Below are 24,060 nucleotides of genomic sequence, written 5' to 3'. Positions count from 1 at the left end.
ATAAAAAAAAAAAAGGCTTTGCAAGATGGCTCAGCTGGCAAACATACCTGCTGCCAGACCTGACTACCCAAGTTCGAACCGTGGAACCTCTGTGTTGGGGAGAGATAACGGACTCCCGAGAGATGTCATCTGACCTGTGCCTTTACACCACAGCACCTACATCCCCGATTTGGCTAGACAGACTGGCCAACGAACATCAGGAATCCCCCTGTCTCCGCCCCCCTCCCCTCCCCAGCCCTAGGAATGTCTAGATGGAATGTTAGAGGCAATGGCAGATTTCTTCCCTCCTTTGCCTTTAGAATGGGTTCTGCCCACTCAGACAGGCTCACCCCATGTCCGCATGTCAGCCGCCAGCAGCTCCTCAGGGGAGTGCTCCAGGGCTCCAGCGACAGCGTCCTGTCTCTTCTTGTCCCAGCCATCTCGAGCAAGAATCCCGACATCTGTTCTGACTAAATGACTTTGTTCATCTGGCTCCCTCGAAATAATCCCAGCGTCTATCTGCTGATTCGCCTGGCTCAGTTACAAGCTGCCCTGGGAATGGTGGTGGAGTCAGGGTCCCTCGACCACAGGGGTCCCAAATGGAAGTCGGGTTCCGCTGGGTCGAAGGCAGTCATAAATGCCCTTCATAACCATGGAAATGGAGGAAATTTGAAGAAAACATACACACACATGTGCCATAGATCTGTAAGTCAAAGGACAACTTGTTGGAATTGGTTCTCTCCTTCTATCAAACGAGGACTTGGCAAGCAATGGCCTTTATCCACTGAGCCATCTCCCCACATCCCAGACAATGAGTTTCTTGAGAAGAAAGAAAGGAAGAGAGAAAGAAAGAAAGAAAGAAAGAAAGAAAGAAAGAAAGAAAGAAAGAAAGAAAGAAAGATAGATCTTCAAGGGAATGAGGGAAGCTGAACTAACAGAGGGAGAAGCTGAAACCCAAGAGAGAGCTCAGCTCCCCCATGGAAGCTATGCAGCTGGAAGGACCTCACAGCTTCCCACCTTAAAGAAGAGCCCCCGCCTTTCATCCTCAACATCTACTGGAAGGCCAGCCATTGGTCAGCGTGGCTCTGGTTGTGGGCATAGCTGCCTCCCCACTGGAACTGAGACGGAACGTATCAGCACCTACCGCAGCCGGGCATTTTAGGGAAAATAATCTCTGGCAGACAAGAATCCTTGAGTTTCACTTCTTATTATAGTCCTTCCTGTGGTGGTGAGAAAGATTTTCTTTTCCAAACATCATCAAGCATTTCTTCTTCTCCAAAGCTTATAGTGATTTTCCTATGTCATATAAAAAGGGTCTTATGATGGTGGAGGCTGCTGGTCATCAAGACAGAAGACCCAAGTGTGAGTCCTGGTTTTGCCATTTTCCAGCTGCGTGATCTTGAACACATCTCTCACCCCTGGAAACATCATTTTCATCTTTTAGAGCAGGCTCTCTGGGCTCGACCCTCCTGCTGTTGGGCAGGATACTTCTTGCTTTGGAGGCCGCGCTGTCTAAAGACTGCAGGGTGCTTAGAGGCATCAGGTCTGGGATGCCGACCCTTGATTGTCAACTTGGCAGAATTTGGAATAACTGAGAGGACAAATCTCTGAGCATGTCTGCGAAGGAGTTTCTACATGAGGATAATTGAGGTAAGACAGCTCACCACTAACAGCGCCACTATTGCAGGGGCTGTGGTTCCTCACTGAGCCTCGGCACTCAACTTCTCAGTGCGTTCTGACTGCAGACAGTCAGAACTGTGACCCGTGGCTTGGAGCTCCCACCACCATGATTTTCCCACCATGATGAACTATACCCTCAAACAACGAGCCAAAATAAACCTTTTCGGCTGCTTCTCTAGGATGTTTTGTCACAGCTATGAGAAGAATAACTTAGGTAAGGCCTTTACACACCAGATCCAGGGCCCTGCATATACCACCCCTCCTCCCAGCTGTGACAATAGAGATGTACCTAGACATGGGTCAATGTCTCCTGGGAGAGCATGACAACCCCAGATGAGAACCTCAGGTTTACTAAGTACTTTCTTCTTCATGGGCTAGCTGTAAGGGTTAAAATAAACATATAAGCCCTGAACTTCCCAATCATGACACATATAATCACATCTCCCATCCCATCCCTTGTCCCCACCACTGCCCACTGTCAGTTTGGTCAGAGTCTTGGGAGCCACCAGTAGGCTTGCCCTGCCCTTGTCGGGTTCTTGTTCATACCTTGTTTTGTACTGTTGTGTGGAAATGTCTGGGTGGCAGAGGGCATTAGAAAATCTGTGGAGTGGAAGTCAGCCCTGGCAGTGCCCTCTCAGGGCCATTTCTTCCTGGCATCCTGGTAAAAAGCACGGGACACAGCTGCTGCTCCGTGTCGGCTCTCTTTATTTTCCTTATCTTCCCAACTGTACCGTCCTCCTTGAAAGACTGGAATATACACTTTCTGCCTTTGTACAGGTGTCTAATGCCTAGAAGGGAGCTCAGTGGCTGTGGCTCCATAAGGCCATTAGGCAACTCAAATAAGGTCCCAAAGCTGGTCTGCTGCTTTCTCCAGGGAAGAAAGCCATGTAGAATGCAGCCGCGCAGCCACCTTCTATTCTGATGCCCACCCCTGCAGGCCTCAGGGTCTTGGAATCTTCTGGAGTGCAGACGTCTGAAAAGCCAGGTTGGCGAGGTTGGCTCCTCGTAGTGGCCGGGAGGAAACTCCATGCCTTGGTGACTGACCGGCATCTGCAGCCATCATCCTTGTTTTCTGCTACATTTGCCCCTGTCTCTACCTTCATCATCACCATGTCAATCTCCCTGGAAGAGTAGCTGTAACCAAACTTCCCCTTTTAAAAATCAGATGCTAGTGCTGCTGTGACCGTATCCTAACAAATTACATTCACAGTGATGCTATTTCCGAGTCAGGTCACATTCTGGGGCCTGGAGGTTAAGACGTCATTGTATGGCTTGAGAGGGGACATGACTCAACCCATAGCATTCCGCTGAGTGCCCGGGACTATTAAAAGCTATACATAAACTCCCAAGGTCGGCTATTTCTTCCAAAAGACATGAGGCCATGTTGATCAGTGCTTCCATAACTCATCAAGCCTGTGAAGACTGGCTTTTCCTGTGCCAGGCAGTGGGCTGGGTGACAGCAGCATTACAATGAAGGAGATGAGTCCCTGACCCAAAGGATGCCCATTCTAAACAGAAATGCAGACATAAAGAATGGCAGTCCCAAGGGCCTGTGCAGCTAGATCAGTTTTTCTAGTTCAGTACGCTGAAGTGTATATCTAAGGGCCTTTGGGGTCAGAATAAATGTGTTGATTGCCACCAAAGAATGAAGAAAGTTCCTTGTCCAGGGGAAGTCTTTTTTCCCCTGTCTTCTCTATATCTTTGGAGGAAAAAAAAAATTTTCAAAGTGTCATGGTCAAACACGACTCTGATTTCTTGTGCAAAGTTTAAGGTGACCTTTACCCTTCCTAATATATCATTTTGATGAAGCCAAATTTTTCTGAGATTCTCAAGACTAGCAGAAAAATAACTTCCAAAACTGGTCCCAAATTGGTAACTGAAGATAAGTTGGAGGGCAGTTCCTTCCTCAAGTGTTACCGTATATCTTTTTTCATTGCATGTTGATAGTGTATTAAAATTGAAATAAAAATAAAATATTATCTGTGCCATTAAACCTCACCACTTCTCACTCCACTAATCTCCAAACCCCTATTCTTGCTAAAAGATGGGCCCTCTTAACCCACTCTTGGCAAAGATGTACAGCAGAAGAGCGTCCTGAGAGGCGGAACCTTCATCTTTTTTGAAAAAAAAAAAAAAATCTCCTGTCAGTTTTCAATATTTACAGAGCACACACACATTCTGAGTTACTGCATCACAGGACGTCCTTCGCTGCCAGGAAGACACTGGTGACAGAGGAGATGGTAAATAGACTAGGGGCTTCATGAGGACAGAGCTTTGGGGAAAACAATTTAGGCACTGTTCCGATAATAGATGCCACCCACGCCCCAGGAGGTCCCCGGCCTAACTGTGGACATGCATTCAGTGTCTCTGAGAATCAGAGCTCTTCAGTGCAGAGAGCTCAGAGGTGGGTGGGATTCTGAATCAGGGACGCAGGAGAAGAGTCGGTTGGGTGGAGCAGAAGGCCACTCCTTGGTTGTACAGGGTGTGCCAAGGAGAAAGGGGATAATGATCCCACTCTTGCTCTGCTTATCAAACGGGTTGACGGGGTATCTTCTGCCGCTGCTCTGACAAAAGGGGTGTCGCTCTGAAGTTCACAACGTTCTTCATGGGCGGGTTGGTCTACACTAGAGAAGTGTGTGTCTCAGTTACTATTGCTATAAGAGAAAACTCAAGACTGGGTAATTTCTAAGCATTGCAAATCTGTATCTCACTGTTGTGGCAGCAAAGAAGTCCAAGATAAAGGCACTGGGAGATTTTGTGTCTGGGGAGAGCAGCTCTCTCCCCCCAAGCCAGCGTCTTCTTGTTTCCTTACGTGGCAGAAGGGATTCAAAGCATGCAAGCTATCTGAAGCATCTTTTTTTTTCCTTTTTTTAATTAAATTTTTATTTTTTTAATATTAATTACAGTTTATTAGCTTTGTATCCCAGATGTATCCAGCTCCCTCATTTCCTCCCAATCCTACCCTCCCTCCCTCATCTTCTCCCTACCCCTTTAAAGTTCACTGATAGGGGAGGACCTCCTCCCCTTTCATCTGACCCTAGCAAAGTCCTCCTCTGTGGCCTAACAGGGCTGTTCCTCCCTCAGGTTGGGGGGGGGGGTCAAAGAGCCAGCCATTGAGTTCATGTCAGAAATAGTCTCTGTTCCCCTTACTAGGAAACCCACTTGAATACTAAGCTGCCATGGGCTACATCCAAGCAGGGGTTCCAGGTTATATCCATACATGGTCCCTGGTTGGAGATACAGTCTCCCAAAAGACCCCCATGCCCAGATATATTTGGTCCGTGTGGAGCTCCTATCCTCTCCAGGTCATACTAACTCCCCCTTCTTTCATATGATTCCCTGTGCTCTGCCGAAGGTTTGGTTATGAGTTTCAATATCTGCTTTGATACACTACTTAGGTAGAAAATTTCAGAGGCCCTCAGTGGTAGGCTCCTGTCCTACAACCATTTGTCTTTCTAAGTGAGGGTTGATCATCTTACCAGGGTCCTCTTTCTAGTTTATCTTCTTTAGGTATATGAAGCATCTTTTATAAAGCTGTTAGTCCTGCTCATGCTAGCAGAATCACCTCCCATTCTTCCCCCAATACCATCACCTTGGTGATTATGGATTAACATATGTACTTGGGGCTTCATGCACACATGGGTGAGCTGTGGTCCAAACCCGGAAATCCTGCACTCCGGTCTTAGCTTTCTCTCACACCTGCCACTCACAACACCTTTTCCCCAGCCTACGACTTCTGCCAGCTCAGCTTCTCGTCTGTAGAATGTGGTCTAAGTCCATCCTGCCTGCTTCATAGGGTTGACCAGGTCTCAGTTTAGAATCGGAGGAGCAGAAACCTCTGCAGCCTCTTCTCATCTCTGAGTGCTCCAGAGATGTGCTGTGCTGTGCCTTGTGTTCTTCCTGACTATGCCCTTCTTTTGCCAGCTGCCTGGACCCCAGCTCCACCCTGGACTGGGATGTGACATCACTCAAGTGCTCATCATGCAGAATACAACCATGCATTACTTATCCAGCACCTAGGCCTTGGCAGGTCCAACATCCAGGTCTGCTGTTACCGTTTGGAAAGTGGTTTAGCCTCTCTGGTAACAAAGCTTGGTTCTGTAATGTATGGTGTGTCTACATATGTAGTTAGAACCCACATGTAATTGGAGCGGGCAGTCACAAATTCTAGTTCACGATTTCCACAGCACAACACATACTTCATAGACTTGCTCTATGGATTAAGTAACAGAATGCCTCTGAAGTATTTTTTCAAATCTTGTGGCGATGAGGCAGCTAATTAGGAATTTAGAGTTATTTGGGAGAAATAGTACTAAAGTTTGAGGAGAGTGCTCCCAAGAGGACAAGAGTGTTTCTTCCCAAGGATCAACTAATTAGTTAAATAAATAATTAATCGGATTTGAGGGCATATGCTCTCTGCCAATCACCACGAATCGGATTTAACATGTCAAATTTTCCATCTACCCAAATTTCATGCCACCTTCTAGCAGGGCTAGAAGTGAATTCTGTCCCTGTTGAGAATATCTTTTCAGACCCTTTGTTCTCCCTCCACTTCAATCACAACGTAGTCTCCTCTGCTAAGTGTCCTTCTATTCATCCTAGCCCTAAGGCCTCCTGCCCCAGTTCTGTCAAGTTCTTCTAGAAAAGGAGTATTAATAAATTAGTTTGGGGAGTGTTTTTGCCAATTTGACACAAGCTAGAGTCATCTGGAAGAGAAATCTCAGCTGAGAAAATGTTCTCATCAGCTTGGTCTGTGGGGGGGAAAACTTCGGGATATTTTCATGATTAATGGTTAACATGGGAGGGTCCAGCCCATTGTAGGATGGATTCTGGATGGCAGTGCCGAGCTGTATAAGCAAGCCATGGGGAGCAAGCCAGGGAGCAGCATTCTTCTATGATCTCTGTTTTAGTTCCCGTCTTCTTCAGGTTCCTGACTTGATCTGACTTGTCCCTGACCGCCTTTGATGACAGACCATTACAAAGAACTTTAAGCTGAAATAAACCCTTTCCTCTCCAAGTTCCTTTTGATTACAGTGTTCACCACAGCAATAGAACTATGATAGGAAGGAAGGGTAAGAGTACCTTAGTGGACTTGCAAATGGTATCAGCTGATTCAAAGATAAAAATTCAGGATGGAAACAAAATACATACACACACACACCACACACACGTACAGGCACATACATGCATACTACCTCCCCCACACACACACATGCGCACACACACACACACACACACACACACACACACATACATACATACACACACACTGCCTGTTAATCAAGATTTCACCCAACAAAACATATGTTGACTTCAAAAGGAACGCATAAGATTGTATCAATATTAGGGGATGATTTTTCTTCTTACCTTTCTTCACCTAAAACATCAGAGGGAACAATATGTTTATGTAAAGTCAAGTTACTAATGAGAGGTTTTGAATTACACTATTGAAGTTAGGAGATATTGCTAGAAAGTTAATTCATTTACTCATACGTTCTGACTTTTTATGGATAACTAGCTTTAAAAGGAAGGGGAATGAATAAGACAAAATGCGCTTGTAAAGCTGTGCTGTGTGTGTGTATGCGTGCGCGAGTGGTGGTGGTGAGGTGTGGGAGATTTCTTCCTTTCCTTTTCCCACACCTGCATTACCTTCCTGTCTCATCTACTCTCCCAGCAGTCGTCACATCAGGTGGATTCAGACGCAGGCCATCTAATCTACGGCTGCAAGTGAGACGTATGTAAGGTAACCCTCACAGACACTGTGCCAAGTCCAAGAGAAGTGACAGGATGAACAATGTAGGTTTTTATTATTTATTCTTTGAAAAGCAGAAAAGGAGAAACATTTGGACGAAACTCAGTCTAGTTTTGAGAAATGAAAAGTCCAATTCGGTTAGGCTGCAGAGCCAGGGATGACAGCAGCCTCGGCAGACATCCTCAGGACCAGAGAACACTCTGCCAGCCAAGTTGCCTAGCCAAGCATGAGTCCCTGACAAGGAGTGCCTGCATCCAGCCTTGGGTAGCAACAGTGGTCCACCTGGTCTTGGTGGGGATGCCCTGTGAGCAGCAAATGCCCCATTGTCCCTCCAAAGGTCTACCACCCTTGTCTTCACCTTTGTCTGCTCCTTCCCCTGTCTTCTTTCTTTCCCCTGCTTCCCTCTTCCCCTTTCCCTGGGTCACACAGGATCTCCCTCTCTGAGACACATCACATCTCTCTACCAAGAAGCTCAGTCCTGGGTGTCAGAGCTCAGTCGTCAAGGCTCCTCTTTCCTGAGGTCTAGAGCTCAGCTAGGCTCTCAGCTCATGCATGGAGCTTGTCAGCGTGCTGCTAATTCCCCTTAGAACTGTGCACGGCACGCAGTAAGCCTGCGGTAGAGTTTCAGAATGGAGGAAGAAAGGAGGCATCCCCCAGCCCTTCCTAAGTGCTGGAGCTGTCTCTGAGCCTTTCCTACCACCCACAGGCCAGTTCTGCCTCTGAGGGTATTACCTTGAGGGGTCTCCCAGGGACGCCCCTCTGCCTGCAGATCTTACTTCTCCGGCACTGTGCCCTCGCCAGTTGGGCAAGTGTCCAAGTCACAGTGCTCCCACCCACCCCACTATGTTCAACACTCCACAGTCACAGAGCTTTCTGGGTTACAGCTGATATTTGGGGAGCCTTTTTGACGACTGCTGTTACCTTACGTTACAGCTATGCAGATGACAGCCATCTGTGCAAAGGAAGATGGCAATTTCCTTCTCTCTACTGTTTTCACCCATCTATTCGGCAAAGACAGGATGATGAGGACTTAAAAAGCCCATTTTTGTGAAGCCACCAGCAGAAATGCATATTAGTAAAACAGTCTTGCAGGGTGATCTGACAACAGGTATAAAAAAACAATATAATATTCGTAATTGTGGACTTGGTAACTTCACTTACTTGAATTTATTCGAATGAAAACGCTTTCAAATGTGCCCAAAGATTTACCCAAAGAGGCATTCTTCATCACTGCTGTTTATAAAGGTGAAAAATTGAAAATCCACAGCCAGTGAGGTTTTGATTGAACATAGGAAAAAACCGATAAGGTAACTTTCAGCAGAGGAAGTTTAACAAAAACTGTATCACACAGCTGCTATTACCCGTTGATGGAAGAGGAAAGCAAGACAGAAAAAGCCAGGTATGGTGGCACAGCGTGTAAATAATTGAACTGGAAATTGAGCCCAAGCTGTCTACTACACAGTCCTCTTTTTAGGCCCCGTCTTAGGCATAGGCTTAGATTTTTCACCAAAGGTACTTTAGTTAGGGTTCTTAAACGTTTCTACCTCCTTCCACCTACTGACCAGAGGTAGGGGAGAAAGAAGGTTATTAGGCAAAGGGGGATGTAGACCTTCTCAGAAGTAGTTCCTTGGGATGAGTCCACTCTTTATTGTCCAGATACCAGCAGGCCAGTCCAAATGCCAACACCAAACAGCAACATGACTCAGCACAATTCAGAAGCTCGGGACAAGTCAGCAAAAGCCGCAAGACTCAGTTGAATTGCCCCGAGAAGTTTTCTGGAACATTTCTCTCTGTGTAGTCAAGTGTTGAGGCACAAAGATCAGCACAGCAGTGCGGATCCAAAAAGTGATGTCTCACAGTACATGGACTTCTATAAATCTCCTCTCCTCAGAGCCCATCACGGATGTTCTCAGCTGGCCAAAGTCACGCCCCTCACACGAGAGAGCTCACAGCAAAACATCATGTGCCCTCTCACAAGCCAGCCTCCAGCAAAACATCACATGACTCAACCGAGTCTTCAAAAAAGCCAGAAACTTCCACTTCACCTAGGAGATTTCACCTAGAAGCCTAGACGAGCCAAGTTTCAGAGCGAGAGGAGAGAGTGTAGACAAAAGTGGCTGCAGTACAGAGAACTTCACTGTAGAGTCCAGCGTGTTTATTGTTTGTGTTTCTTCCCTGCTTCTTGTTTCAAAAACAATTTCCCTTAAAACGATGTCCACGGGGCCCTTTCCCTGCCCCATAAGAAACACTATCTATGATTCTGCTCTGTGCTTGTAATTTTAGTTCTTCTCCTCCTGTACATGCTGTCATTCTCATGAAGTACACTAATACTCATACAGGTCCCTTAGTCTTTTCTTTTTTTGGTAGCTCTTGGCCCAGTTAGTCTCTTTCTAGAACTATTCGTGAGTATGACTTATCAAACCTTTACTATACATAAAGCTCCTAAAGAAAAAAGAAAAAAAATTAAACTAAAAAACTCAACTGGATGAACAGCAACGAGTACCCAACATATACTTCATAAAATTTTGTGGACTTGGGACACAACGTGGCAAGCATTTACCCCGCATGTGCAAGCCTTGGGTTCCATTGTCATCATGGAAAAAGATTCATCAGCTTGAACATAAGTAAAATTATTGGGCAGAAAATGTTATAGCTAGCTTTCTTAGGTACCCCAAAAGATATTGTCACCCCCAGACAACAGGAAGCAATTTTAAGAGAATGATGCCCTATTACCAATAGGAGGGTTGGTTGGTTTTTGGTCATTCTATTAGTGATAGATGCTTGTTGTCATTTAGTGGGAGTGGGGAGGTTAGTCACACATTATTAATGGTCTTGGTCAGGGAGGAAACAAAATAAAAAAGTTAGATTTGGGGATTTCTCTCTCTTTTCCTTTCCTCTATCCTTCTTCCTCTCCTAACTAGTGATGGGGAGGAAAGAGAGAGAAGGGATGAAAAAAAAAGAGAGGTATAGGAATGATCTCTAAAGGATAAAGGGGTAAATAATTGAATCTTCTTTTAAACTAGAAAGCAACTACTAATCTCATATCTCTTACATTGATATAGATTTTTTTATATTGCTACAAATTTAAGGATATATTTTGTTACAACATATTATATATATAATATATATATAATATATATATAATATATATATAATATATATTATATATATATATATATATATATATATATATATATATACAATAGGTATTGTGCCTATGCAACTCATTTAAAAATGTAATGTGATGTTCTAGTCCTTTTGAAAGTTACTGTTACAAACTGTTCAGGATAATTAAGAAACACAAGTTAATGCTCAACCAAACTTATGGTCACGTTAGGTACTAGTTTAGTTAACTACAAAAATAAGCTTCATTTAGCCTTCTACAGATGTTTTCAAAGTTAATTAGGTACTAAATAACTAGAAAAAAAAGCAATGTTTGCCTATTTAGATACACTACAGATAGATAAATGGTGGTCAAAAACCTACAGAATATGGCTTTTAAAAATGTTCCATTAACATAGGGCTTTTCATGACAGTAAACACATCAGCTCCTGGCAGCACCCCATCATACTTCAAAGAAGATGATAGGCACCGAAGAACCTCCACCTGGAGTTTTCTTCAAATGTGGCAAAGCTAGACATTGAACAAAAAAAAAAAAAACAAAAAACAAACAACAACAAAAAAAAAAACACTACCCCTTGCCTCAACTGCTGGCAGCAGGTTGTCCAAACTGTGAGCAAGCAGGTTACTGGAAAGTAAAATGCCCAATTTTGATGAGACAGGATAGGCCATAATTCCTGCTTTACAAAAATAACCTGTCAGATATTCTGGGCCAGAAAGCTGAAGAGGATGCCACCGTGTTGCACAAAGAACCTTGGGTGACTGTCCAGGCAGCCAGCTGTTTCTTTGTTTTCTTAGTTTTGGAAACTTCTTGCTTTGCATTTCCTGTCTATTCAGGTACTATTTATCCTTCTCAGGTCTTTGATGAGGTTGAAGACTAGATATTTATAGTGTCACAATTAAGCTTAAGTTGTTTTGGATTTAATAAAGTGTTTTAAGGTCTAACGGATATTTATAGTTTGGTAAATGCAGGTTATGATAGAAGGTCATTCAGGTACAGAACTTTGAACTCATCAAGATAGGATAGAGAGTAGAGTACTTTCTCCAAGTTTGCGAAAAACTAATGGACTGGGCATTGTGAATGTAATTCTTACCTGACTGTTTTCATGATTGTTCTTGTTGTATATAGTTTATTAATATAAGAGAAAGAACCTTTTATTGGACTAAAAGGGGGAGATGTTGGAGAACGTTTTTGTGCACTGTGTATTCAAACGCTGATTTCTCTACCCAGAGATCTGGTTGCAGTCTCAATGCTGGCATTGTCATCTTTATGAAGTATCTCATGACTCAATATTCTGTAAACATTGCTCTCCATAACCTACTAATTGGTCAAAAAAGAGCTGAACAGCCAATAGCTGGGCAATATGGCACCACCAGAGCCCAGCTATCTTACTACAAGCCCAAAACATCCTGAACAGCCCATAGCTGGGCAGGAGAGGATAAGGCAGAATTTCTGATCCCAGTGAGGGAGTCCCAGGTGGAAAGAGAGGAGGAGGAGAGTGGCCATGGGGACATGGATGAACAAGGAGGAGCCAGGGCAAGATTAAGATGGCAGATAAGGGGCCATGTGGCTGGAAGTAGGCCAGGCCAGTGCTAGGATAGCACAGTATCTGCTCAGCAATAGTACCTAAAGTTTTTTTTTTTTTAATTAGACAGGGTTTCTCTGTGTAACCTTGGCTGTCCTGGACTCACTTTGTAGACCAGGCTGGCCTTGAACTCACAGAGATCTGCCTGCCTCTGTCTCCCTGAGTGCTAGAATTAAAGGTGTCCTAAAGCTTTTAATACATGTAATAGTTCTCTGTGTTGTTATTTGGGAGATAGGGTGGGCCCAGAAACAAGCCTTGCATTTTATAGAAAATGATGAAGTTAATATTGACCTGGCAAGACATGGATTTTGTTGCTGCTATATGGATCTGCATGTGTAAGACAGACCCTTTATATGAACAAATTTACAAAGTTATTTACACAGCAAAATGCCATGATGCATATCTGTAATTCTAAAGTTTAAAGCATGCATTGGTTCTGTAGTAAAACCCTTTCTCAATAAACAAACAAATTCTCAATAAACAAACAAACAAACAAATCTGGAAAAGCGTGTAACCACGTAATAAAAGAGTTTCTAAACGCTATCAGGACTGGTACTCTGTTTCTGGCCCACAGCTCAGCTTGCATCTCCAAACACCTGCTGCTACAGGTGAGAATCCTGCTTCCCAGTCCCCTGCCTGCTGGGTTCCCCTGGGCAAGCCCAGAAGCCAGGAGCTTTGCCCTGTTCCTGTGTGCTCTATCTCCTGACTCACAGCTCTACCTGCATTCCCAGAAGCCCACTGCCCTCAGGAGCTCTATTTTCTGGCCCACAAGTCTGCCTGTATTGCTGGAGGCCTGTCAACACCAGAGATGTTGGCTAAACCAAATGGCTAAAAGCCAATGTAAGAACACAATCAACAAAAGCCAGAGGAATCTGGTACCACCAGAGCCCAGCTATCTTACTACAAGCCCAGGATATCCTAACACAGTTGAAGCACAAGAAAATGACCTTAAATCCAACCTTATGAAGATGTTAGAGGTCTTTAAAGAAGAAACGAATAAATCTCTTAAAGAAATATAGGAAATATAATCAAGCAGGTGAAAAAAATGAATAAAATGGTTCAAAATCTGAATATTAGAATAGAAGCAAAAACAAAACAAAAAAACAAACAACTGAGGAAATCCTGGAGATGAAAAACCTAGGGAAGAGAACAGAAACTACTAATGAAAGCATCACAAACAGAATACAAGAGATGGAAGAAAGAATCTCAGGTGTAAACAATACGATAGAAGAAATTGATACACTTCTCAAAAAATGTCAAATCTAAAAAACATCCAGTAAATTTTGGTCAGTACAAAAAGATCAAACCTAAGTTTAATAGGAATAGAAGGAAAAGATTCCCTTCTCAAAGACCCAGAAAATATTTTCAACAAAATCATAGAAGAAAATTTCCCTAACCTAAAGAAATAGATGTCTATAAATGTACAAGAAGCTTACAGAACACCAATTAGATTAGACTAAAAAAGAAAATCCTTCTACCACATAATAATAAAAACACTAAAAGAATTCTAAAAGCTTCAAGGGAAAAAGGCCAAGTAATATATAAAGGCAGACCTATTAGAATTACACCAGAATTCTTAACAGAGACTTTAAAAGCCAGAAGGGTTTGGGCAGATGTATTGCAGTTCCTAAGAGACCACAGATGCCAGCCCAGACTACTATACCCAGCAAAACTTTCAGTCACCATAGATGGAGAAAACAGATATTCCATGACAAAACCAAATTTGAACAATATTTATGTACAAATCCAGTCCTACAGAAGAATACTAGAAGGAAAACTCCAACACAAGGAGTTAACTACAACCACAAAAACACAGGAAATAAATAGTTCCATATTAGCAAAACCAAAAAAAGAGGAAACACACACACGCACACAAACACACACACACATACACACACACACACACATTACCACCATCAACATCAAAATAACAGGACCTCAAGACCCAGCTATACCACTCCTGGGCATATACCCAAAGATGCTCCACCATACCACAAGGACACTTGCTCAACTATGTTCATAACAGTTTCATGTGTAATAGCCAGAAACCAAAAACAACCTAGATGTCCCTCAACTAAAGAGTGGATTAAGAAAATGTGGTACATTTACACAATGGAATACTACTCAGCTATTAAAAACAAGGGCATCGTGAAATTTGCAGGCAAATGGATGGAACTAGAAAATATCATATTGAGGTAACCCAGACCCAGAAAGACACTCATGGTATATGCTCACTTATAAGCAGATATTAGCCATAAAGTACAGGATAGTCACCCTACAATTCATAGACCTAAAGAAGCTAAGTAATAAGGAGACCCATGGGGGGATGATTGAATCTCACTCAGAAGGGGAAATAATATAATCTGACACAGATGAATGGAAGGAACTGGGCATAAAAGGGGCGTGGGGAGAAGAATGGGGGGGAGGATCAGGAATGGGGTAAGGGGTGAGGGCTGGGAGAAAGAACAGAAGTTGGTGGGAGGGGGGCATCTCTGGGATGGGGGAGGGCTCCCGGGGGTTTATGATGGTGACCCTAGCTGAGACCCCTAGCAGCAGAGGATGTGGAGCCTGAAGTGGTCACCTCCTGTGGCCAGGCAGGACTTCCAGTGGAAGGAGGGGGACACCAACCCACCCACAAAACCTTTGACCTAGCCAACCAATGACTGGCCCACACTGAGCCTCACGCCATGAGAGGGAGAGCCCATCACTGACACTATTAATAATATTCTGCTATACTTGCAGACAGGAGGCTAGCATAACTCTCTTCTGAGTGACTTCATCCAGCAGCTGATGAGAAGATCTGCAGAGACCCACAGCCAAACATTAGGCAGAGCTCGGGGCATCTTATGGAAGAGGGGGCGAAAGGATTGAAAGAGCCAGAGAGATCAAGGATACTCCAAGAAAACCTACAGAATCAACTAACCTGGACCCATAGGGGCTCACAGAGACTGAACCACCAACCAGAGAGCAGATCTAGCCCCGCCCCCTCACATACACACATATAACAGATGTATGGCCTGGTCCTCATGTGAGACCTCTAACAGCAGGAGCAGGAACTGCCTCTGACTCTGTTGCCTGCCTTTGGATCCTTTTCCCCTAACTGGACCACCCTGTCTAGCCTCCACAGAAGAAGATGGGTCCAGTTCTGCTTGATATCCCAAGGCAGCTTGGTACCCATGCAAGGCCTCCCCTTCTCTGAGAAGAAAGAGAGGGAGGCATAAGGGGAAAAGTGGAGGGGAGAGAGGGGAACGGGGAGGAGAGTAGGAAGGGAAAGTGCTGACCAGGACGGAAAGTAAATAAATTGATCGGCGTGAGAGGGGAAGCTATGGGAGTTATACTTGACGTTTTATACACTCTTCTTTGTCTGCATTTTCCCAGTAGATTTTCCCCAGTAAAGACCATGTGCCCCTATAATGATTACTTTATGTTATGAAAGAGTCGTTTGAACAACTGGCTCCTCTCTGACACTAAAAATAAGAATTTACATGTAGTGAAGGGAGCACGTTAGAGCCGAGAGGTTCTGAGAGCCTGTGCTGGCCTGAGCTGTGGCAGTCAGGTGCAATTCCAATTCCCGGTGCGCCGAGCCTGTGACAGGGAATCATTGCCCTTGAAATGGGTTTGCATAATATAAAAAAAAAAAACCAGGATAGCCTCTCACTGACAAGAATGTTAACATTTGTGGGAGTTCCCACGCCTGCTCTGAGGGAGGGTCCTGTGACATCGTGTCTGTGTGGTGCCAACTCAATCACTTGTAGAAAATGTGTCATGTAATAAGGATATTACACGGGGTGGTATTATGGAAAATCCTAATTGGTACCAAAGTAATTCTTACTAGAGTGGACTATAAAACCTTGAGTGCCATTCAAACTAATCACCCCTGTGGCATTCTGAGCAAATGCAGGTTAATGGTGATGATCTTAATTTTTTTATTAATTAAATTAAGTACATGATCTGACAGTATAAGCCCATTGTCGGCGTTCATCATGCTGATAATGAATGGCCTGAACACTCAGCACCTTTGGTTTTGCAGCGCCCTGAGCTCCTCTAGTCACCATTAATGACCTCAGACAGATCTCCAAGTGCTCATCCAGGCTGAGAGACAACAAATAACCAGGCGGTGAGGCAGAGACTGGGTCACCCTCAGCTGTTTGTAGGGCTTGCTGTTCTCTGCCTCTGCACCTTCCGCTCCCACCTAGCTAATGATTTCTCTTAAGAGTTAGGTACAAAGGGAAGGGGAGAAGAACCTCCCCTATCAGTGGACTTGGGGAGGGGCATGGGAGGAGATGAGGGAGGGAGGGTGAGGCTGGGAGGGGACAAGGGAGGGGGCTGCAGCTGGGATACAAAGCGAATAAACTGTAATTAATTTAAAAAAATTAATAAATTTAAATTTTAAAAAAGTTAGATACAGGAAGGAGAAAAAAAAAATCCTGACAGTGAATGTGAAGGATGCAGATATAAAAATATAAGAATATGTGTGGCAAAAATAGCAGATGTGAAAGTATGTGTTTAAATATAAGTAAGCATTTAATGGCTCAAGGCACCAGATTCTGGATCCCTGAGATTAGGGCAGAAAAGAGACCTTCGTCATTATTGTTTCTCATCTCCCTGGCACCAGGCTTGTTCTAGTTCATTTCCGTTGCTGTGACAAAGCACCCAGACAAAAAAGCAATTTATGGGAGAGAGGGTTCATTTGGCATGCAGTTCCAGGTTACAGCCTTCGCTGTGCAGACTTCAAGGCAGGAAGGTGGACACCCGCCATCAAGAGCAGAGAAAACGAGCACAAGCATGCAGCTTGCCTGCTTTACGTCCTCTCAGTGATCTCGCCGCTCTTACACAGTTCAGGACCCACCACCTAGGGAATGGTACTGCCCATGGCAGACTGCTTCTCCTTGCATCAGTTAACAACCAAGATCACCCCCCAAGTCATGTTCACAGGCCAACCTGATCGAGACAATTCCACACTGAGCCTCTTCTCGGGTGATTCCACATGATGTCAAGTTGACCATTATAGCGACATAAAACCCATCGGTCAATAGCCACTCTAAGTCTTTATTTTTACTAAAGACAAGATTTCCTCTTCTCTGTTCATGTACCCCGGGAAATTAACCCTGCCAAATGTATTCTAAGTTAGAATCTTTGGGTAAACAGATTTGAGAAATTTGTTCTTTCTTTATATTTCACAGGAAATTTGTAGTGTCTGCTAGTCTTGGGAAGTCAGTAAATCCAAAAGAAAAGAAACCCCTCAAAATCATCTAACCTTCAGCTTTTGAACTGTGGATGGCAATCTCTTACAGGGTCACGCAACTGAATGTGGGGTCATCAACATTTTGGCAACAGAAACAGGTTCTTAAATGTACACCAACCAAAAGTTAATGCGTGGTGAATCTGAGGTGGGTTTTGGCTGTGGTGGCCTGTGTTGCTTTACATGGCTTTCCTGCAGCCTTAGTTCTGAGCACACAGCAAGTCCAGTGTACACCGTGCAAACTGCCAGCCAAGGTCAACAAGCAGTGCCTTAATATGGGGGGCCTGGGTTACAAAAGGCAAGGTTTTCAGTGGACAAAGTTTTCCGCTCTCGCAGAACACGGAACGTTTAATTACACAAAGCGAAGCTTTAATATTTTCCTACCCCCATTCCTCAGGATCTATCAAAGTAGTACACCTTTGATTGAATTGTTAGAATGTTTGTTCTTTAAAATTGCTATTTGATAATCTAAATTCCATTTAAAATATTTCCAAATGAGCCAGATGTGGTGGCACACGCCTTTAATCCTGGCACTCGGGAGACAGAGGCAGGAGGATCTCTGAGTCTGAGGGTAGCCTGGGTGAGTTTCAGGACAGCCAGGGCTACACAGAGAAATCCTGTCTGGAAAAACAAAACAAACAGACAGAATTTTAAATGAACTTTGGCTGGGGACAGGATAGAGTTTCCAAACATTTCTGAAATGACCCCAAGCATAGTTCTGCAATTATGTATACTATACATTTATGCAAAATCTCAGCATTGATGATTGTAAGTCAAAATATCAGTCACCTCTGAAAATTGCTAAAGATGTTCTGTCCTGGTATCATATACTTAGCCAGAGTCTATTCTTTATGTGAAAGTAAACACACAGTCCATCTATGCGGCTTTGCTTTTGTCTGTAACAATTGGTAGAATTAATAGTGTGTCAAAGAACTGTTTTAAAATAAACTTCTTATGACTTAGTATCAATAAATGTTTGATTTATATGCCTATTTTATACATGTGGGATCAGATAAAGATTTATCAGGTAAAAGGGAATCATAAGTGGAAAATATGTAACACTAATAAATCTAACTAAATTATCTAACCAGAATTTTTTAATCAGATAAATTTCTAACCTCTGACAGGGCACAATTTAGTAACAGACTGAATACTTTAGATCCCTCAAGTTAGCCTTACAGCTGGGGCAGATTAAAGGACGAATATGGAAACAACAATGTCCCGATTCTCCTTAAATCTTAGCACAATGGAGAGGAAGACATCCCTTGATCATGATTAAACTTCTAATGAAAAATAAGAACTATAGAATGCTAGCCTAAACTTAGACCTGAGACATCATCCATTTTAACTGTCCGTGCACTTCAAGGATATCCATGGTGTATATGTTGCCATCGCTGGGTCAACACTTCCATTGGCCGCTCAGGATCTCCCAGCACAATTGGCGTAATTATGGTCAACTTTCCTCTTCTATGGAGCAAAAATGTGGTTCTGTGAGGTTCTATATTTCATCCTAGAGTAACAGAACCATCTGCTCTCTCGTGAATCTATATAACGGTTCTTGTGTACTGTTCTCTTTAAATTTCTACACTTTTATTACTTAAGATTTTTGACTCCTTGGCCTTTTTTTTTTTTTTTTTTTTTTTGAGACAGGGTTTCTCTGTGCAGCCCAGGCTGTGTGGGAACTCACTCTGTAAAACAGGCTGGCCTCGAACTCAGAGATCTGCCTGCCTCTGCCTCTCTAGTGCTGGGATTAAAGGCGTGCACCACCACCACCAGGCCTTATATACTGTTCTTACATCATGTATCTGGAATTTTCTCTCTATAATTCAAAGGATAATAAAAATAAATAAGAAAAGTGATCATGGAAATGGCCAGAAGAGTTCAAGTGAGACTTGTCTTCATATTTAGTGGTAGAAATAGAAGAAACATCTACTGTGTAAGTCAGGGTTCTCTAAAGAAATGTAACTGATAGGTGAACATACACATATTAAAGGGGATTTATTAGGTCAGTTTACAGGATGTAGACAGTCCAACAATGGCTGTCTCACACTTGGAAGCTGAAAATCTGCTAGTATTCAGTCCACAAACCTGGATGTTTCAACAGTCCTAGTCAGGCAATGAAGGCCTGGGGGTTCCTTGAGAGCTGCTGGTCTTCAGTCTACATTAGAATCCTGAAGAAATTGATTCTAATATCATCAAAGGAAGAGATGCTACAGCAATAGTATAGATGAACTTGCCAGCAAGAGTGAAAGCAACCAACCAAATAGCATGCATGGAGATAACCTAGAACCCCTGCACAGATGTAGCCTATGACAGTTCAGTGTCCAAGTGGGTTCCATAGTAATGGGAACAGGGACTGCTTCTGACATGAACTGATTGGCCTGCTCTTTGATCACCTCCCTCCTGAAGGGGGGGGGGGCAGCCTTACCAGGCCACAGAGGAAGACAATGCAGCCACTCCTGATGAGACCTAACAGACTAGGATCAGAAGGAAAAGAAGACCTCTCCTACCAGTGGACTTGGGGAGAGACATGCTTGGAGAAGAGGAAGGAAGAGAAGGATTGGGAGGGGAGGAGGGAGGGAATTACAGGGGGGGATACAAAGTAAATAAAGTATAATTAACAAAAAAAAATTTTTTAAAGTATCAATGGACAATATAACTAGATATCAGAATTGTAGGAAGAACCACAGAATGGAATGGGAATTTTTTAATAAGTGATAATCAAATTGACAAAGTTTTATTTTTTGAAAAAAAAGTAAAATAAACTGCTATCATCATTCAGGGTCAATTTGGTAGTAAAAACAGAAAAGTGTCGTTCACTGGGGCCAGGGGAAATTGGTTCACTGATTCTGGAGACCCACGGCAACTTGAAACATATATAAGATGTTCATGTTAGGTGAGTCACCAAATTCACATCTGTGTTTATTCTCTTTAAGAACAAAGAGAATAAGAATAATGCATGTTATGATGGCTGGACAGATTTATCAACAGTTAATAGCACTGTTAGGGTGCTTTTGTAGCGGACCCAGGTTCTTTTTCCAACACCCACGTGACAGTTCACAGCTCTTTCTAACTCCAGTTCGAGGGAATTCAGAGCCCTCTTCTGGCCCCCAGCAGGCTCTGTGTGTATTTGGTGGCCATGCATACACGGTGGCAAAACACCCAAACACATAAAAGACAATAAATATTTAAATAAAAGAGAAAAAAGAGTGAAGGCAAACAGGCAAAAAGCAAAGTTTTCCTCTTCTTTATCATTTTACCTAGGCTGTCACCAGAAGGTACTACCCAGGTGAGGGGTGTGGGGAGAGCCTTCCTGCTTCAAATAATCTAAAGCAGAAAATCCCTCGCAGGACAGCCCAGAAACTTGGGTTTTAGTTGATTCCAGATGCAGTCAAATTGACCCTAAGGTTAAAATCACACCCAACCTCATTGGTTGCTCTGTTCACGGAAGTCCTTGGTTTTTTTGTGAGACTCGATCTATTAAAACATTATAGATTTAATTCAAACAAGCAGTCATGTCAGCTGGGTTTAACAGAACCAGACCAGGTTTGATGGGGAATAAAGGAAATAAAGGTGGGACAGTGCTGACGATGGAAACTTGTAGAAAAGCCGACCCACCACGGTACTTGGGGCCAGATCACTGGCAGCAAATGCCAGCTAAAAGAGGCACCAGGGTTATGATGAAGATTTAAAAAGAAGCAGGAGAAGGGAGTGAAGCCTCCTCAGAGTCCAGTGCAGCCGAGTGTCATCTGTCCCTAGAAGGACAATACCATGACAGGGACCATCTAAAGATGCTGAATCATAACACTTGGACCATTCACCGGCGCTGAGCATTGAGCTCAAGACTGGAGTGGATGCCCCCAATGCTAAGCCAAGAAAAGAGGCAAGGATCGTTAAGAGCTCCAAATTCCGCTCACACCAGCACCCTCAGGGCCCCCTTGTGTCCCCGCCACACATCTGCATAGGCTGTGTGGGGAGTTTCTCTCCTCTGCCCCTAGTCTGTGCCCCTGCCTACATATGGCCCAAAGGTCGCTTCTCACAAGAGCTGTCCTATCCATGCCTGCCCCACCCCCGCCCAAGCTATAATAATATTGCACCTGTTTCTGTATTCTGGGTTTTTCTCCCTCAGAGGGATTTGTAAGCATATAATTATTCCTTTGTTAGCGGCCTGAATGCACGCTGTTACATTATAAATGTTATGCGCACACAGGAAGAACATTAGCAAAGACCCCTGGTCAAGCCTTGTGTTGCTTCAGGAGTGGGAGCTTTTGTACCCTCGTCTATACCCTCCTGAGATGGGTTTTATAGATAGAATTAAGGAGATGCACAACCCCAGAAAGCCCCTTTTTATACCTTAGAATTGTGCCGGGCATGCACTGCCCAGGTGTGGTTTGGTGGTGGTGGTGGCAGTGTGTGTGTGTGTGTGTGTGTGTGTGTGTGTGTGTGTGTGTGTGCATAAGAGTGTGAGCCCTGCTCAGAAGCTCCTTGTAGTAATACTTAAGAATGGTCCTACCAAAGGAAGATCTTTTCTTCCCACCCCAGTGATGACCATGCTGGATGGATTAATAGCCAGCAGCAAGTCCAATTATCCCCACTCATCATGCTTGTCCTGGGGCTAAAGCCTGCTTCCTCTGGGGCCCCAAGAAGAGACTCTCCTGTCTGTATATCATGTTAACAATTAATCAATCAGTTAATTAGTTAACCAGTCCTGCCCTCCTTTGTTCTCTTTATGGGTCCTGGTCAAATATGTCCTGTGCCGACCTGAGAGGCTCCGAGAGAAGGAACGTTGGGAATGCACACCTGACAAAGCCTTTTTAAAGAGGAAGCTGTTCTTTTGGACTTGTGGCAAATAAGGTTATCCTTAAAGTTCTGGTTAAAGCTGGCCGAGACATCAGTGAAACTAAGACGGCAATTTTTTCAGGGGCACCTAGCCTCATTCTTGGCTGGAGAGACAAGGGAGGCTCCTCAGGAGGGAGGGCCCTCAAACTGAGTGTCCAGGCCATGGAAAATTCTCAAGGACAGAGGGGAGATTGGGAGATGCAATTGATGTTCTCCTCCTGCCATATTCTAACAACCTATAAGATATTCCAAGGACACTTGCCCAAGTACCTTCTCACTTGTGACAGGGACCGTATACTTTGCTCAAAGGACTGTGTAACGTGCAGTTCTCATCCTAACTCAACCCTAATGCAAGCAGTGCCTTGATGAGATGAGGGCAGAACCAAGGGTTTGAGACTGACACCCTGAGCCCATGGAAGCCGTTTGGGCTACATTACAGACCTCTCTGAGTCCCAACCTTGACTGCTCCCTGGAGCCAACTGTGCTATTTTTGAAAAACACTCATGCCCAGTCTGCCAAAGCCAGGTGTGGGTGCCCTTCACAACCAGCAAGTTTATTCCTCGGTCTAGGTCAATACCCAACACAAAAGTAAAATTCCCCTGAAGCAGACAGGAATCAGAATAGCTTCACGAAAATCTGTTTAAATGCCCCCACAGCTCTTTCCTTAATGCTTTCTTTCTCTTTCTAGTTTCATGACTGCTCAGTCCCATGTAAATATATATGTGTGTGTGTATATATATATTTATATATATTAAGTCATATATATATAAAACTTAAAATTATAATTTATATATATATAAATTATATATATATATACTAAGATATATATATATATAACTTAAAATTCAGGATCCTCACCTAGAGGAGCCTGGTATTTGGCTTACCTCGATTCCATTCTATTCCCTGAAAATATCAAAATTCCATTTTTTAAAAAAACAGATATATGAAATGCCATGTTTTCATTATCCATTTACCTACTAACAGACCTTTGGAATGATTCCATTTTCTTGCTACTGTGACTAGAACAGCAATAAGCGTGAATATGCAAATATCTCTGCGTTGGAAAAAAGAGTCCTTAGAAGTCATGTGGTGGTTTAGTTTCTTAGACACTCCCACAGCGAATTTCTCGGTGGACACAGCAGCTTACATGCCCACTAGCTGTGAATGGGGATTCCTCTTTCCCCACATCCTCACTAGCGCATGTTGTCATTTGTTTTCGTGACAATCGCCATTCTAAATAGAGTAAGATGAAATTTCAATGCAGTTTTAATTTGTATTTCCTTCATGGATAAAGACAGACATTTTTTTTAAAAACTAGCCACTGGCCCATTTTGTTTTGTTTTTTTCTTTTGAGAATTGTCTGTCCTTCTTTAGCCCATTTATTGATTGGCAGTTTGGATTTTATACTGCTTAATTTTAAAGTTATATATATACATATATATATATATATATATATATATGTATACATATAAAGAAAATATATTCTAGGTAGACTGTGTGCTCTGCTGATAGTCTCCTCTGCTTTGTAGAGCTTCTTAAATGCCATGTACTCCCATCTGCCAATTTTTGTAACTATTTCCTATACCTTTGGGGCTTTATTCAGAAAGTTCTTGCCTAGACCTATATGGTGAAGTGTTTTCTTCTAGCAGTTTCAATGTCCAGGTTTTAAATTGCACTTTTCATTAGTTATTTGTACAAGGTGAGAGATATGGATCTAATTTCATTCTTCTGAAAGTGGATACTCAATTTTTCCAGAACCATTTTTTTACATAAGCTGCCTGGTTTTATTTTTGTTTTGTTTTGTTTTGTTTTTCAATGTGTGTGTGTATATATATATATATATATATATATATATATATATA

Source organism: Psammomys obesus, unplaced genomic scaffold, assembly GCF_907164565.1.
Source record: "Psammomys obesus unplaced genomic scaffold, mPsaObe1.curated_primary_1811, whole genome shotgun sequence".
NCBI lineage: Eukaryota > Metazoa > Chordata > Mammalia > Rodentia > Muridae > Psammomys > Psammomys obesus.
Note: the sequence above shows the minus strand (reverse complement) of the source record.